A 14931-nucleotide genomic window follows, 5' to 3' on the forward strand; every position below is an offset into this window, starting at 1 on the left:
GAGAGAGAGTTGGACTCATGAAGTTGCGCAGTCTCACTGCGAGCACACAAAAATACAACGGTGTAGACGGAGATATGTACCCTACTCACATTGACAGCACAAAGGGGCTAACCTACAGCCAGATTATGCAACGCTATTTCTACGGCCAATTCCTTTCCACCCTTTCAAACAGAAGGACTGTCAATTCTCTCCTGCGATATCACGTTTCCACTCCCAAGTCTCTGTGCCCTGCTCCTCCATTCACCCGCCACAGATCCTGTGTGCTATTAATATCAATAACCGCAGATTCCAATTCCCCGGACAAAGACGGACGGAGGGAGAGAAGGTGAGAGGAACCCGTGAGAGCAGCACATTCACTGCTTTACTAATCACACAGCTCGAGCCTACTGAACTAAAGAACAGGAGTGAAGTTCACACAATGCAAGCCTCTTCTATGCAAGCACTAGTGGACCACCGGCCAGGCAGCCTTCAGTCTAAAACCCTGGACCTCCAAAATAACTTCAGCTCTTCAGAGGAACGCATCTCTCTACCTACGGCACAGTTCTGTACAACACTTACAGAACACACTTACAGCAGACACACACCCAACATGAACCCATACAAGACGAGAGAAGATGAGAAAATGCTAAAATGAAAATCTTTACTGACTTACCCATGAACCGTGAGCCTGAGTTTCATTACATTAATGAAACATTAATGTAGATTCCTCCAGGTTTAACAAGACGTCTACAATCCACTTCTCAAACAGAAGAAAAGCCTGTCAGTGTTAGTAGTAGGTAGTAGCAGTAGAAGTAGTAGAAGTGTGAGAGAGCTGAAGGGAGTCCTGACTGCAGTGCTCAGAGGGACTGGAGGTATGTGGTCTAAACACAACAAAAGCCAGTGCCTTGCTCTAGATTAAATATGCAGGAAGAGGCCCTTTTGCATAAACACAAACACTCAGCAAATGAAGGACTGGCATAGACCAGGCAGAGAGGAGCAGGCGCCTGCTGAGAACACTACCTGTCCTCTGCAAGCCGAACAAATTAGCACACTCCAGAACGGCCACACAACCAGTCCAGAAACAAAAATGACTGAGTTTGTCCTTAATGTTATAGAGGGCTCAAAGTTTATTGTAAAGACAAAGACACATGCAAACACATGACTATAGTACAATGCTGTAGGATTTTCTTCAAATACAATTTGTTTCTATCAGTCTGTTTTTAATACATCAACAACAAATGCCTAATCTTCAACTTTTAAAATATCAATTTCAGCTACCCACTTAACTTGTGTAAGCAAACGTTACATAGTATATAATCTATAGAAAATTCAAAAGGATATATTCACTAACTAAAACCGTATAGTGTAGTTAAGGTAGGTCACTTTGGGGCTTGAATTTTCCTTTCAATTATGTCCAGTAAAAGTATCATACTGCTACTGCTTTTATTCATCCTCCTCTTTGCTCCCTGCTGCACCCCTATGGACACATCCTAGTGGATGTATAGGAAATACAGGCTAGGTCTTCAGAGCCAAGAAAAAAAACATATAAAGTGATTTAGAATAGCCGCAAATGTCCAGCTCCTACAGTCTACAGACCCTCTCTTTCTTGCCCTCCCTCCCTCCCTCTTACTCTCTGTCTCTCTATCCCCCTCTCTCGGGATATAAATGCAGAAACTCACAACGGAGCGAGACTCCTGGAGTGTCTGCCTGAATCTGCCAGGCTTCATGACTAAAACTTCAAGTGAACCAAAGAGAATGGGAGCCGAGCCCCGAAGAAAATCTGGAGCCCAGCTTTAGATGCTGAGTGACACATACTGATGCGCCCAGTCAAAGACGTCATTTTCATGCAAGCCCCTCTCAAACATAGAAGGGGAAGAAGCAGAAATGAAGGAAGAGGGGGTGCAGACACCGGGCTAGGGAGGGAGTAAGCGGGAGAGAGAGAGAGAGAGAGAGAGAGAGAGAGAGAGAGGAGAGGGGGAGATAGAGGGAAAGAAAGAGAAGGAGAGAGCAGAAATGAGACGTCTGGAAAATAAACAGGGTGTATGGTTTCAAAGGCAGGGAGACACAGGCATTCCATTGTTCAAGCCAATTATCAGTGGAAAATAATAACAACAGATGGATCCAGAGCAGCCAACTTATGCCGGAGCTCCCCGGTGCTGGAGAACAGATGATGAAATGTGAGAGTGGCGTCGGGGGAGGGACTGCCCTGCCGTCGAGTCGCCCAGCTCCACACACCAGATGTGAACTTCCACAAGGACAGTTAAATATGTGCTCTCTGGCCACCACTTGTTCTACACAGCACCAAATGGTGGCTAGTCCACACTTCACTTCCATTCATTTCAAAAGAGATATCTCTGTGGGCTGTTAAATGTCAAATGATACATGTGGCCCCTGTGTTTTCCATAGTAAATTAAAACCTGCACGTTTCATTTAAGCAATAAGGCCCGAGGGGATGAGGTATATGGCCAATATACCACGGCTAAGGGCTGTATATACTGTATATACTGAACAGAAATATAAACGCAACATGCAACAATTTCAAAGACTGAGTTAGAAGGAAATTGTCAATTGAAATAAATTCATTAGGCCCTAATCTATGGATTTCACATGACTGAGCAGGGGTGCAGCCATGGTTGGGCCTTGGAGTGCATAGACCCACCCACTTGGGAGCCAGACCCAGCCAATCAGAATTAGTTTTTCCCCACAAAAGGGCTTTATTACAGAAATAAATACTCAGTTTCATCAGCTGTCCAGGTGGCTTGTCTCAGACGATCCCGCAGGTAAAGAAGCCGGATGTGGAGGTCCTGGGCTGGCATGGTTACACGTGGTCTGCAGTTGTGAGGCCGGTTGGAGGTACGGACAAATTTTCTAAAGCAACGTTGGAAGCGGCTTATGGTAGAGATATTAACATGAAATTATCTGGCAACAGCTCTGGTGGACATTCCTACAGTCAGCATGCCAATTGCATGCTCCCTCAAAACATCTGTGGTATTCTATTGTGACAAAACTGCACATTTTAGATGGGACCAATACTTTACATGTTGCGATTACATTTTTGGTCAGTATATTTAAAAAAGTAGTTGTCATTTGTGGTTATTTTCTGGTAGTCCTTGTTAGATGGACATTCGGGACCAGTGGGTGAGGTATTTACCTTTGTATATTTTTCCCTTTATGTGCTGTAGTTATTGGAAGGGGGTGTTATTATGTGTCCATTCAGCACACATCCCAGAGAACATGTTGTGACGTTTTCATTTGATGTTTTCCTCTGTACCTGCATGCACACATAGTGCTCAGATTCCACCAGACACCAGCACTGGTGAGAGAGAGAGAGAGAGAGAGAGAGAGAGAGAGAGAGAGAGAGAGAGAGAGAGAGAGACCTCATTGACACTGGATTCAGTGAGAGATCCCTCATATCAGCCCTAGACTGACAAGCGACGGGAGGCGGGGGGACTTCAACCTTAAAACAAAACCAATTCTCAGTGTGCATTGTCAAGGGTGGAAGATGCCTTCAGATAGTGGCACAAAAGATCTGCCCTTCCTTTCAGAAGAGAGAAGTTTTCGATTCATTAATTTAAAACTAAAGCGTAATTATCTCCCTATAGACCCTAATCACCAGCAGAAGGATAATAGAAAAGAAAGCCGTTTCCAGTTCGGTCATTAAAGTTTTTTTGTGTTTTTTTTTCTCTTTCTATTCCCGCTTCCTTTAGATGAGAGTATCAAATAATGTCAACAGATTGCAGGGCAAGAGCGAAATCCCTCTCTCAAATATCTCTGTTGTGGAGCATGAAATATGAAATTGTTATCTGGTTAAAATGTTCAACTTGTCTATAGAATGGGTTAATTTGCTTCAATCCTCCATCTCTGGCCTGTCTTTATCCGGTCTGTCTGTCTGTTCACAAAGCTAGCTGTTAGGGGGCAGAAGATGAGGGGACCAGAGGGATAGGCCCACTGTCTTCTGTTTCTTCAGAGAGTGAGATCACTGGAGAGTGAGTGTAATTAACCATGTTTGAAATAAAATCAGGTTGAGCACAAACAGACCGTTTTATAATTGTATATAATATTTTAAAACGACTAACAGTGCTTGAAGGTGCTTGTAATACTATCCCCCAAATGACGAATCCCTCAGGGATTCCACAGAAGAAAAAAATTGAAACTGCATAGATTTAATTAGCTTATAAAAAATAATTGCCATTAGTAAATCTCATCGAAGGGGTTGAGGCATTTGCCTGAAAAACTTCTTATTTTTGGATGGCGTGAAGACAAAGGCTTTTCAGACAGAAAGTGGCGGGCCAGCAGCCGTTTTGTGCACTGACACCGAGGTCGAGTTAATTAGACTATTGTCATTTTAATCAGGACAGCTCGGCGGCCATCCCTTCCTGAATGAACCAGTGGACTGTAAATGGCTGGGGGATTTCTCTGTGTGCTGCATGTATGCATGGGGCCCGGGGTCTCACACAGCACAGCACACAGCACAGTGCCATGGGTTATGGAGTACAGTGCTGCTGGTTCTCTCACATGCTCTGAACATTAATGAGCCGGAGACACACCAAGGAAACAAAGGCGCCCCGAGTATCACCAGGGGAAACTACTCGCCTTTCATTCTGCTCATGTCTCTGTTCATTTGAAAATAATTTAAATATCAAATATTTGAAATAATTTGCTTCTCCCTGGCTATCAGATTTTGAATAGTGAGTCTATCATGTCGTCTTTATTATGCTCTCAACTGACATTAACATTTAAAACATAATTATTGTAACCATATTTTAAGGTGCTTTTCATTAGTGTTACAGTAATGGTTTATTTTTTTCAGATTTCCATATTGTATTTATACAATAGGGCAATTGTAGGAACAAAGTAAAGAACTTTATGAATATATCATATATTTGCTGAATAAGTTATAAAAAATAACTACAGATTAATCAAAACAGACAAAAGAGTAGATTAAACTCTCCTTAAGCCATTGGTTCAAATATATTTCACTGCTAATACCTGGAAAAATTCTAAAATGAAATTATGTTTTCAACAACAACACTGTTCAACCAAATATACTCTAACTTTAGCTTGTTGGATTCTCAGACAACCTGTGGTTGGGAAGGGTTAAAAGAACAGTGAACAATGGATCTCATTGGGCCTCTGCCTGCCAATCAGAGAGTTGAAAGAAGGCCTATCCCTACACAGGGCTCAAAGTACTGCATCTCTGTAACTTTCCTCTCCTGCCCTGTGACTGATCTGGAGTCAGCTGCAGACAGGTGAGATGTGACAGATCACATGCAGACGAAGGGTCATCAAGTCCTCCCCCACCTGTCATCACCTGATGCCCTGAGCTGCACCCACCCATGACACTGGTCAGACAGGAAGCACACAGACAGCCAACTAAACATAGCTATCCTATATGAACTGACCCTGGAGGAAGATCTAGGGAAACTTATGCACAAATCAAGATGAGGTCAGTCAGTGCCTGCACACTTGACTTGTGACTTTCCTTTCCAGTGTCTGTTTATGATTATATTAATTGGTCTGCAAGTTCATCGTTTTTAACATCGATCATGAATATTTCATGAGTGTTAATATTAATATGATCAGAAATTTACTTCAGTCAATAATTCAACACATACAATTAATAATTCAATAAAAAGAATGAACAGCAATTTTGAAGAGGAAACTGAAGAAAGAATCCCCCCCTTAGCTTAATATGGGCATATTAAACTTCAAAACCTTTAGGAAGGCAAAGTATAAATGGCTATCAAAACCCAGTCTAACTTGCTTTTCTTAATGCCTATGTGGTGTTGCTACAGCAGAAGTTTACCCTGACAATGCTCCACCATCCAGAAAATAAAGAATCAATCACCTAATTACCATGGAAACCTTAGAGAAAATGTTCCAATTTAAACTGCTCTTTGAAAGCTGTAATCCAAACATGTCTGTCGGAGGAATTGACCACAGCAATTGAAAACAACAGGTTGTTTTGTTCACTGAGGTGTACATGTAGAGATAAAGGAAGAGACACGAGCTGTAAAGCCGCGCTCCGGTAACAGCTCTCTGTTCACAAAGTTCTTCCGTGAGAGATTTACAGGGATTAGATGAAGAAATGAAGGCCTAATCTTTATTTGACAGGCTAGCCAATCTCTGGCTGACTGGTCACTATTCACTGTGTAGGCCAGGACTAGCACCAGTAACACACAGCTCCTTCAGTCTGATGTATGTATGAGCTCTCTATCGCATTATCATACATAATAATTCAATGTCATTTGCCACAGATAAAAGAAGAGCAACTTTCCAAATGATTCCCCATATTGGGTCACAATCATAACGGTATACTACGGTTGTCACGCTCTGACCTAGGAGAGCTGTGTTTTTCTGTTTATTTAGGTCAGGGTGTGATATGGGTGGGCAGTCTAGGTTTTTTGTTTCTATGTTTTGTTCTTGTTTTTCAAGTTCAAGGTTGAGTTTTGATGATCTCCAATTAGAGGCAGCTGGTTCGTGTTGTCTCTAATTGGAGATCATATTTAAGTTGGGGTTTGTCTATGGGGTTTTGTGGGTAGTTGTTTTCTGTTTTGTATGTTAGTTACCTGACAGAACTGTTGGCTGTCGTTTTTGTTATTTTCTGTTTAAGTGTTATCATTAATAAAATATGAGCACTCTACACGCCGCACCTTGGTCCCCTTTATACGACCCGTGTTACAGAACTACCCACCATGATTGGATCAAGCGGCGTGCCCAGGCAGAAATGGACACCTGGTCACACAAGGAGTGGACGGAAAGGAGAAACTGGACTTGGGGCCAAGTAATAGAGCGGTATCGGAGCCTACCGGGGCAGAACGAGACAGCGCCCCCAAAAAAATTTTGGGGGCACATGGGTAGTTTGGCTGGGCCAGGACTGAGACCTGAGCCAACTCCCTGTGCTTATTGTGGTGAGCATGTGACTGCCTCTCGCGCTCCCTCTCCAGTGCGCCTCCGTAGCCCAGTACGTCCTGTGCCTGCTCCTCGCGCTCTCCCTCCAGTTCGCCTCCATAGCCCAGTACGGCCGGTGCCTGCTTTGAGCACTAAGTCCTCAGTGCGTCTTCCTAGTCCGGTGAGACCTGTTTCAGCTCCACGATCTAAGCCTCCAGTGATAAGCGATGGTCCGAAGCCTATAGAGATGATCCATGGCACGAAGCCTCTAGTGATGATCTATGGCCCGGAGCCTGTAGGGATATTCCATGGCACGAAGCCTCGGGAGGTAAACCATGGCCCGGAGCCTGTAGAAATAATCCTTGGCAAAAAGCCTGAAGGGGTTATAAATGATCCGGAGCCTGTAGGGGTAAAACCCTGGCACAAAGCCTGTAGGAATAATCCATGGCCCGGCACCTGTAGAGATCATCCATGGTAAGAAGCCTCCTGTGATGATCCATGGCGCGGAACCTGTAGAGATGATCCATGGCATGGAGCCAGCAGCAGCGGTCACTAGTCCGAAACCGATAATGACGCTTCCCAGTCCGGAGCCTCCGGCGACGCTCCTCCATCCGGAGCCTCCAGCGACACTCCTCAGTCCAGAGCCTCCAGCGACACTCCTCAGTCCGGAGCCTCCAGCGACGTTCACCAGTCCGGAGCATCCAGCGACGCTCACCAGCCGGGAGCCTCCAGCGACGCTCACCAGCCGGGAGCCTCCAGCGACGCTCACCAGCCGGGAGCCTCCAGCGACGCTCACCAGCGACGCTCACCAGCCTGGAGCCTCCAGCGACGCTCCTCAGCCTGGAGCCTCCAGCGACGCGCCCCAGTCCGGAGCCTTCAGCGGCGGTCTGCAGCCCAGAGTCTTCAGCGGCGGTTGGCGGTCCAAAGCCTCCGGCGATGATCCACGGTCTGGTTCCTCCGGACACACAGAAGCAGGGGGATTCAGCGGGCGGTGGGGGCTCTACGCCCAGAACCAGAGCCGCCGCCAAGTATGGATGCCCACCCAGACCCTCCCCAATAGGTTCAGGTTTGCGGCCGGGAGTCCGCACCTTTGGGGGGGGGGGGGTACTGTCACACTCTCACCTAGGAGAGCTGTGTTTTTCTGTTTATTTAGGTCAGGGTGTGATATGGGTGGGCAGTCTAGGTTTTTTGTTTCTATGTTTTGTTCTTGTTTTTCTAGTTCTAGGTTGAGTTTTGATGATCTCCAATTAGAGGCAGCTGGTTCGTGTTGTCTCTAATTGGAGATCATATTTAAGTTGGGGTTTGTCTATGGGGTTTTGTGGGTAGTTGTTTTCCGTTTTGTATGTTAGTTACCTGACGGAACTGTTGGCTGTCGTTTTTGTTATTTTCTGTTTAAGTGTTATCATTAATAAAATATGAGCACTCTACACGCCGCGCCTTGGTCCCCTTTATACGACCCGTGTTACAACGGTTATCAGTATATCCTGGTGGCTATTTTTTTCTGATCTGGTGTTCCCCCCTGCAGTACCTGATTAGAAATATAGAACCAATTTCCATGTGCAGTTTAATGACAGATGGAAAGAGATATTTCATGGAGATGTATAGTCAAGAGAGATAACCAATTAATCAAAGTGCCGGACAATGACACTGGCTAAATTTAAACACAGGAGAAAAAGGGGTCCGGCTGCAGCCCCTTCCCTTAAATTATTCATTACTGCCCTGTTATTACGTAGAATATAGAATTAAAAATCACTGATTCTACTTAATTACAGTTCACGTTGATACTTGCTACAGATGTCACAGCTTCCACTGGCAATCTTTCACAATGCTTAACCCTGTCAAATAGTGGAGGGGTTCTACTCCCCCCCCCCTCTCCCTGTCTGTCTGTCCTCCCAGTGCCTGACCTACAGACTAATTCCCACGCTAACTGAGGAGAGAAGGAGAGAAGGAGAAAAGGGCAGCTTGTTGGGTGTAACATGTATTTCTAAGAGAGCGGGAGAGTGAGTGGAGTATTCAAACAAACATCTACAGTGGGGACACAATAGCATCTATTATGTTGGAACCATAAGAGGAATGATGATGCTCCGTCCAAAAAATGTATTTCACAGTGGAATTGAGTTGACTCTTCATATTAGCCAGGCCTTCAAGTATATTGGATCCTTTCAGGCACTGCAGTATATCACGACAGAATACTGAATTACATCGTTTTGCTATTTAAAACAAGTATAAAGTGTATTGTATTTGTGTACATGAACGCTGTAGTTTAATTTGCCTACAATAGGAAGACAAAAGGTTTGTTTGCGTGCCACTCACTGAATTCCCCCTTTCTCTTTACCAAGTCATCTTTGTTCCAATAACAAACAGAGATGAATGCAAATAGTTAGAGCCATGCAGCATTCAATTGTTTTGTATTAATATTTGAATATTGAAATAACACAATTCAGATCTAGATATTCCATTTCAATTTCCATGTGTGAACTGGAGTTGCACATCTACAGATTGTGGGTTCCATTCTTAACATCAGCTCCGTTTTTGAATGTTGAAAATAGCGGTTGTTGTTCTTTTTTTCTTTTACATGAGTATATTCCTGTACATACCTCTATTACCTAAAAGCAAGTTACCCTTGATTCCTAACTGTAGCCTATTTCGCCCGTGTCACAGACAGAACAGAGAGATGTCTGTATCACCCACATTCATGCCACTTTAACCAAATTGGAATCGCCGATAATACTATATTTACATAGCGGTGTTGCCTAGGTGTGATTACGATCATAAAAACTTTCCCCCTACGCTATGATGGAAAGTTGAGCAGCAGTGAGTGAGTGAGGCTGAAGGACATAACTATAAGTTAGCACAGGTTACAGAGGAGCCAAGGGAAATAGCTCAATTACACACATGGAGCTCCAGCATCATGTGGCTGTGCTGTGGTAAACAGATGCAGGGGGACCGTCTCTAGTAAGTGATCAGTCAAGCAGCTGTCAGCGGGACTTCATCCATTCACTTGTTGAGATGATATATTCTTGTTGCTCCCCCTCACTTACACAAGCCCACACAATTTGCTTACAGGCCTGAGCTGATCAGCCGATTAAATTGCAGAGGATATCATTAACGTTGTTCCTCGTGTCACCAACGTTTGTTGCACTTTTACAGCCAGTCAAACAGACAAAACGGTTTTGCATGAACTGGGATGGATAGGCTAAGTATGAGTGTGGCTTAGGTCCCTTCCTCTCAGAGAGCCAGACTCTTCTCTGTCTGTGACACTAGCCATTCCACTCATTAAATACATAACCTGAAAACCATAAACTGGGAGAGACCATATTACAGTACTAACAAGTAAACGACAAAAAGTGTATTCTTTATGTCAATAAGTGATGTTATTCTCAGTCAAATCGCTCCGTGCTCAACAAAGAGCATTCAAGACGATATTCCTCTTGGCTGTTGTCTCACTGTGACGGTGGCTCACACTGTGGCGTTGACTGTGGCTCATACAGAATGTCTGTATGAGGGCCTTTGAGAGCGTACAGTACATCTAAGAGCTCCTGTCCAGACCTCAGATGTCAGAGTGAATGGGAGGCAGCTTCAGAGGGAGGCCCAGTACAGCCTGGTCTCATAGACTAGACGTAACATAGTAAATTTAAATGCAACTTTTCACCTACTTACTACTTTTTAGCTACTTTGCAACTACTTACCATGTTAGCTAACCCTTCCCCTAACCCTAGCCTTAACCCTTTTAGCTAACCCCAACCTAACTTGATTTGATTTAACCCTAACCTTAACCCCTAGCCTAGCTAACATTAGCCAGCGAGCTAATGTTAGTCAGCTAGCTAGATTAGTAAGATATAACACGTTTTGCAAATCCGTAACATAATGTACATTTTGCAAATTCATAACAGATATGATTTGTAATTAGTAACATATAATTCAAAATGGGTGATGGACACAAATTAATACATACCATACGAAACGTAACATATCATACTAAATGGAGTGTCTCTGATTTACGTAAAGAATAATACGAAATGGTCTGAGACCAGGTTGAGTAACCAGACAGGAAACAAGGAGCAGCGCTGGCACTGCCTTGCCTCATCTGCCTGCCACTGCCAGCAGCGCAGCACTAAGTTCACAGGAGCCGTGTCTGACTGCATGTTCAGCTCAGCGTTGGATGGCTCGTTTGATTCCCAGGCAGTGTGGCACATCTGTTGCTTGTCACATCGCATCGTAGCTCCATGTCTGCGAACAAGACATGACCCGAGCAGCGCGTTGGTCCGCACGTCTCATGCTCTCTGTGTGTTGACAAACAGCGCTGAGTCTGGCCCAAGTACCTGCATGTCCACAGTCACAACGGTCAGGAGGTGGGACACCTCGCTAGCTGTACAACCACTGTCAAATACTCTGAGTCTATTAATACTCAGTGTATTGTAAGAAATTAGTTTGAGTGACAGTGTAGAAATCAATGTGTATATTATCAGTCATCCAAGGAGTGCTGAAAGAATATTCAAAAAGGTATTTCTTAATGGCCATGGAAAAATGTAATCAAAGGAAAGAATTTATGGAAAGTATTCACTTAACCTAAGACCTCCTCAGAATTGGCATAATTTTATATTGAGAATCAATTACTTTATTCCAATATCTATAGAAATACTTTATTGCTCTAAATCAAATCTCAATAAAGGGTATATAGGCTTCACAATGTACTTGGACATAATAGTAAAAAGTGCTTTAAGTGCTTTTAAAGAAAGCGCCAGAATATATTCCATGCGAAACTTACATTGTAAGCTTAAATACATCAGTGATGACCATTGCTAATTGATTATTTCACCATACATCTATGAAGTACACATCATGCAATAATGAAATTACATTGTTTCCCATCACCAGCCTGCATTTAGTGGGAAGAGCAGCACTAAAGAGCCTAAAGTTGTTACAAATGGAACTGTTTCAGAAGCTCTGGGTTTCATGTATTCAAAAGTACTTTACTTCTGTGTCCTTGTCTTCTCTAATCAATATTCAAACGTGCCTGGTAATTGGAAGTTTAGGATACATTTACATGCAAAGGATTGTCTATCATATTCATCAACTACTTACTTGGCTGACACAAACCTATCAATGAGCGTTCTTTTATTGTCGTGTTATCTTTAAATTATGAGATGAGTGTTTGTGATACCAAAATGACATTTAGCATACCTCTTACCCTAAAACACTTTTTTTTTAAGTAATAATAATAATTGGAAAATTGACCAAAAGTTTGAATTTCCACACGTATTAAAAGCCAAACTGGTTATGTAAATACCTCTCCTCCTCAGAAGGTGGGGGAAATATTTAGATGGCTCATTTACATTATCAGATAGCACAACATTCATTTGTTCCATTCAATATCAACCTGTTTTGCAAGCGCACAAGACACGACACAGATGCACTACGGCTTATCATGCCACACAACACAACAATACTGATAAACTGATAAAATGCCAGAACATAACGATGGAACACCATGACAACCCACTCAACCAGCCACATCAAACCTCAAGATACCAGTATCACAACAACAACGGATCATCAAGATATCAAAACACATACCAAAAGAATATGCTGTGCACAAATAGCCTACAACATTACGACGAGTCTCTAATGTATTCTGGGAGGGTTTATTTGTTTAAGGCCTGCATCCAAAGGATCAGTCTGGCCTTCATTAGTCTCCATCTGACATCTATGTGAACAACATGTTGGCTAGCCCCAAAGAGCTGTCCAATGCATTCCACTGCACATATCACAGGTTGTTATCATTCCAGAGAGAATACTACATTGGTGAACACCAGCACTTTAAATAGAGCCACTATTTGATCATTCTGCTGGGCTTTATTAAGGAGCAGTGGTGCAATTTACTTAAGTAAAAAATACTTTAAAGTACTACTACTTACAGTTGAAGTCTACATACACTTAGGTTGGAGTCATTAAAACTTGTTTTTCAACAACTCCACAAATTTAATGTTAACAAACTATAGTTTTGGCAAGTCGGCTAGGACATCTACTTTGTGCATGACACAAGTAATTTTTCCAACAATTGTTTACAGACAGATTATTTCACTTATAATTCACTGTATCACAATTCCAGTGGGTCAGAAGTTTACATACACTAAGTTGACTGTGCAGCTTGGAAAATTCCAGAAAATGACGTCATGGCTTTAGAAGCTTCTGATAGGCTAATTGACATCATTTGAGTCAATTAGAGGTGTACCTGTGGATGTATTTCAATGCCTACCTTCAAACTCAGTGCCTCTTTGCTTGACATCGTGGGAAAATCAAAAGAAATCAGCCAAGACCTCAGAAAAAAATTGTAGACCTCCACAAGTCTGGTTCATCCTTGGGAGCAATTTCCAAATGCCTGAAGGTAACACGCTCATCTGTACAAACAATAGCCCGCAAGAATAAACACCTTGGGACCACGCAGCCGTCATACCGCTCAGGAAGGAGACACATTCTGTCTCCTAGAGATGAACGTACTTTGGTGCAAAAGTGCAAATCAATCCCAGAACAACAGCAAAGGACCTTGTGAAGATGCTGGAGGAAACAGGTACAAAAGTATCTATATCCACAGTAAAACGAGTCCTATATTGACATAACCTGAAAGGCCGCTCAGCAAGGAAGAAGCCACTGCTCCAAAACTGCCATAAAAACGCCAGACTACAGTTTGCAACTGCACATGGGGACAAAGATCATACTTTTTGGAGAAATGTCCTCTGGTCTCATGAAACAAAAATAGAACTGTTTGGCCATAATGACCATCGTTATGTTTGGACAAAAAAGAGGGAGGCTTGCAAGCCGAAGAACAACATTCCAACCGTGAAGCACGGGGGTGGCAGCATCATGTTGTGGTGGTGCTTTGCTGCAGGAGGAACTGGTGCACTTCACAAAAAAGATGGCATCATGAGGCAGGAAAATTATGTGGTTATATTGAAGCAACATCTCCAGACATCAGTCAGGAAGTTAAAGCTTGGTCACAAATGGGTCTTCCAAATGGACAATGACCCCAAGCATACTTCCAAAGTTGTGGCAAAATGGCTTAAGGACAACAAAGTCAAGGTATTGGAGTGGCCATCACAAATCCTATAGAACATTTGTGGGCAGAACTGAAAAAGTGTGTGCGAGCAAGGAGGCCTACAACCCTGACTCAGTTACACCAGCTCTGTCAGGAAGAATGGGCCAAAATTTACCCAACTTATTGTGGGAAGCTTGTGGAAGGCTACCTGAAACGTTTGACCCAAGTTAAACAATTTAAAGGCAATGCTACCAAATACTAATTGAGTGTATGTAAACTTCTGACCCACTGGGAATGCGATGAAAGAAATAAAAGCTTAAATAAATCATTCTCCCGACATTTCACATTCTTAAAATAAAGTGGTGATCCTAACTGACCTAAGACAAGGAATTTTTACTAGGATTAAATGTCAGGAATTGTGAAAAAAATGGTTTATGGCTGAGGTGTATATGTAAACTTCCGACTTCAACTGTGAGTCGATATTTGGGGTATCTGTACTTTACTATTTATATTTTTGACTACTTTTATTTTTACTCCATTACATTCCTAATGAAAATAATGTACTTTTTACTCCATACTTTTTACCTGACACCCAAACGTACTCGTTACATTTTGAACGCTTAGCCGGCCAGGAAAATGGTCCAATTCACTCCCCTATCACGACAACATCCCTGGTCATCCCTACTGCCTCTGATCTGGCAGACTCACTAAACACACATGCTTCGTTTGTAAATGATGTCCGAGTGTTGGAGTGTGCAACTGGCTATCCGTAAAAAAACAACAACAAAAAATTAAAGTTCATGGTGTTGTCTGGTGTGCATAATATAAGGAATTTTGAAATTAATTATACTTTAACTTTTGATACTTAAGTATATTTAAAACCAGACCTTAGACTTTTACTCAAGTAGTATTTTACTGGGTGACTCACTTTTACTTGAGTAATTTTCTATTAGGGTATCTTTACTTTTACTCAAGTATGACAATTGGGTACTTTTTTCACCACTGTAGATGCTCTACAGATGGTC

The 14931-nt window shown here is 42.8% G+C and overlaps 1 protein-coding gene across 8 annotated transcripts in view; it reads right to left on the reverse strand.

Annotated features, from left to right (window-relative positions):
• Nucleotides 1-14931, reverse strand: part of LOC115150870 (forkhead box protein P1-B) — a 203327-nt gene that overhangs the window by 121608 nt on the left and 66788 nt on the right. Inside the window, exon 1 of one of the 8 annotated variants that reach the window (XM_029694636.1) lies at nt 3131-3224. The exons of 6 other annotated variants lie outside the window; for them this stretch is intronic. The gene's annotated coding sequence lies outside the window, so the exon portion shown is untranslated. Of the gene's footprint in view, nt 1-652; nt 851-3130; nt 3225-14931 lie in introns of those variants that run through there. One more of the 8 variants, XM_029694635.1, reaches the window with a different exon arrangement.

This window comes from Salmo trutta, chromosome 16, assembly GCF_901001165.1.
Source record: "Salmo trutta chromosome 16, fSalTru1.1, whole genome shotgun sequence".
Classification (NCBI taxonomy): Eukaryota; Metazoa; Chordata; class Actinopteri; order Salmoniformes; family Salmonidae; genus Salmo; species Salmo trutta.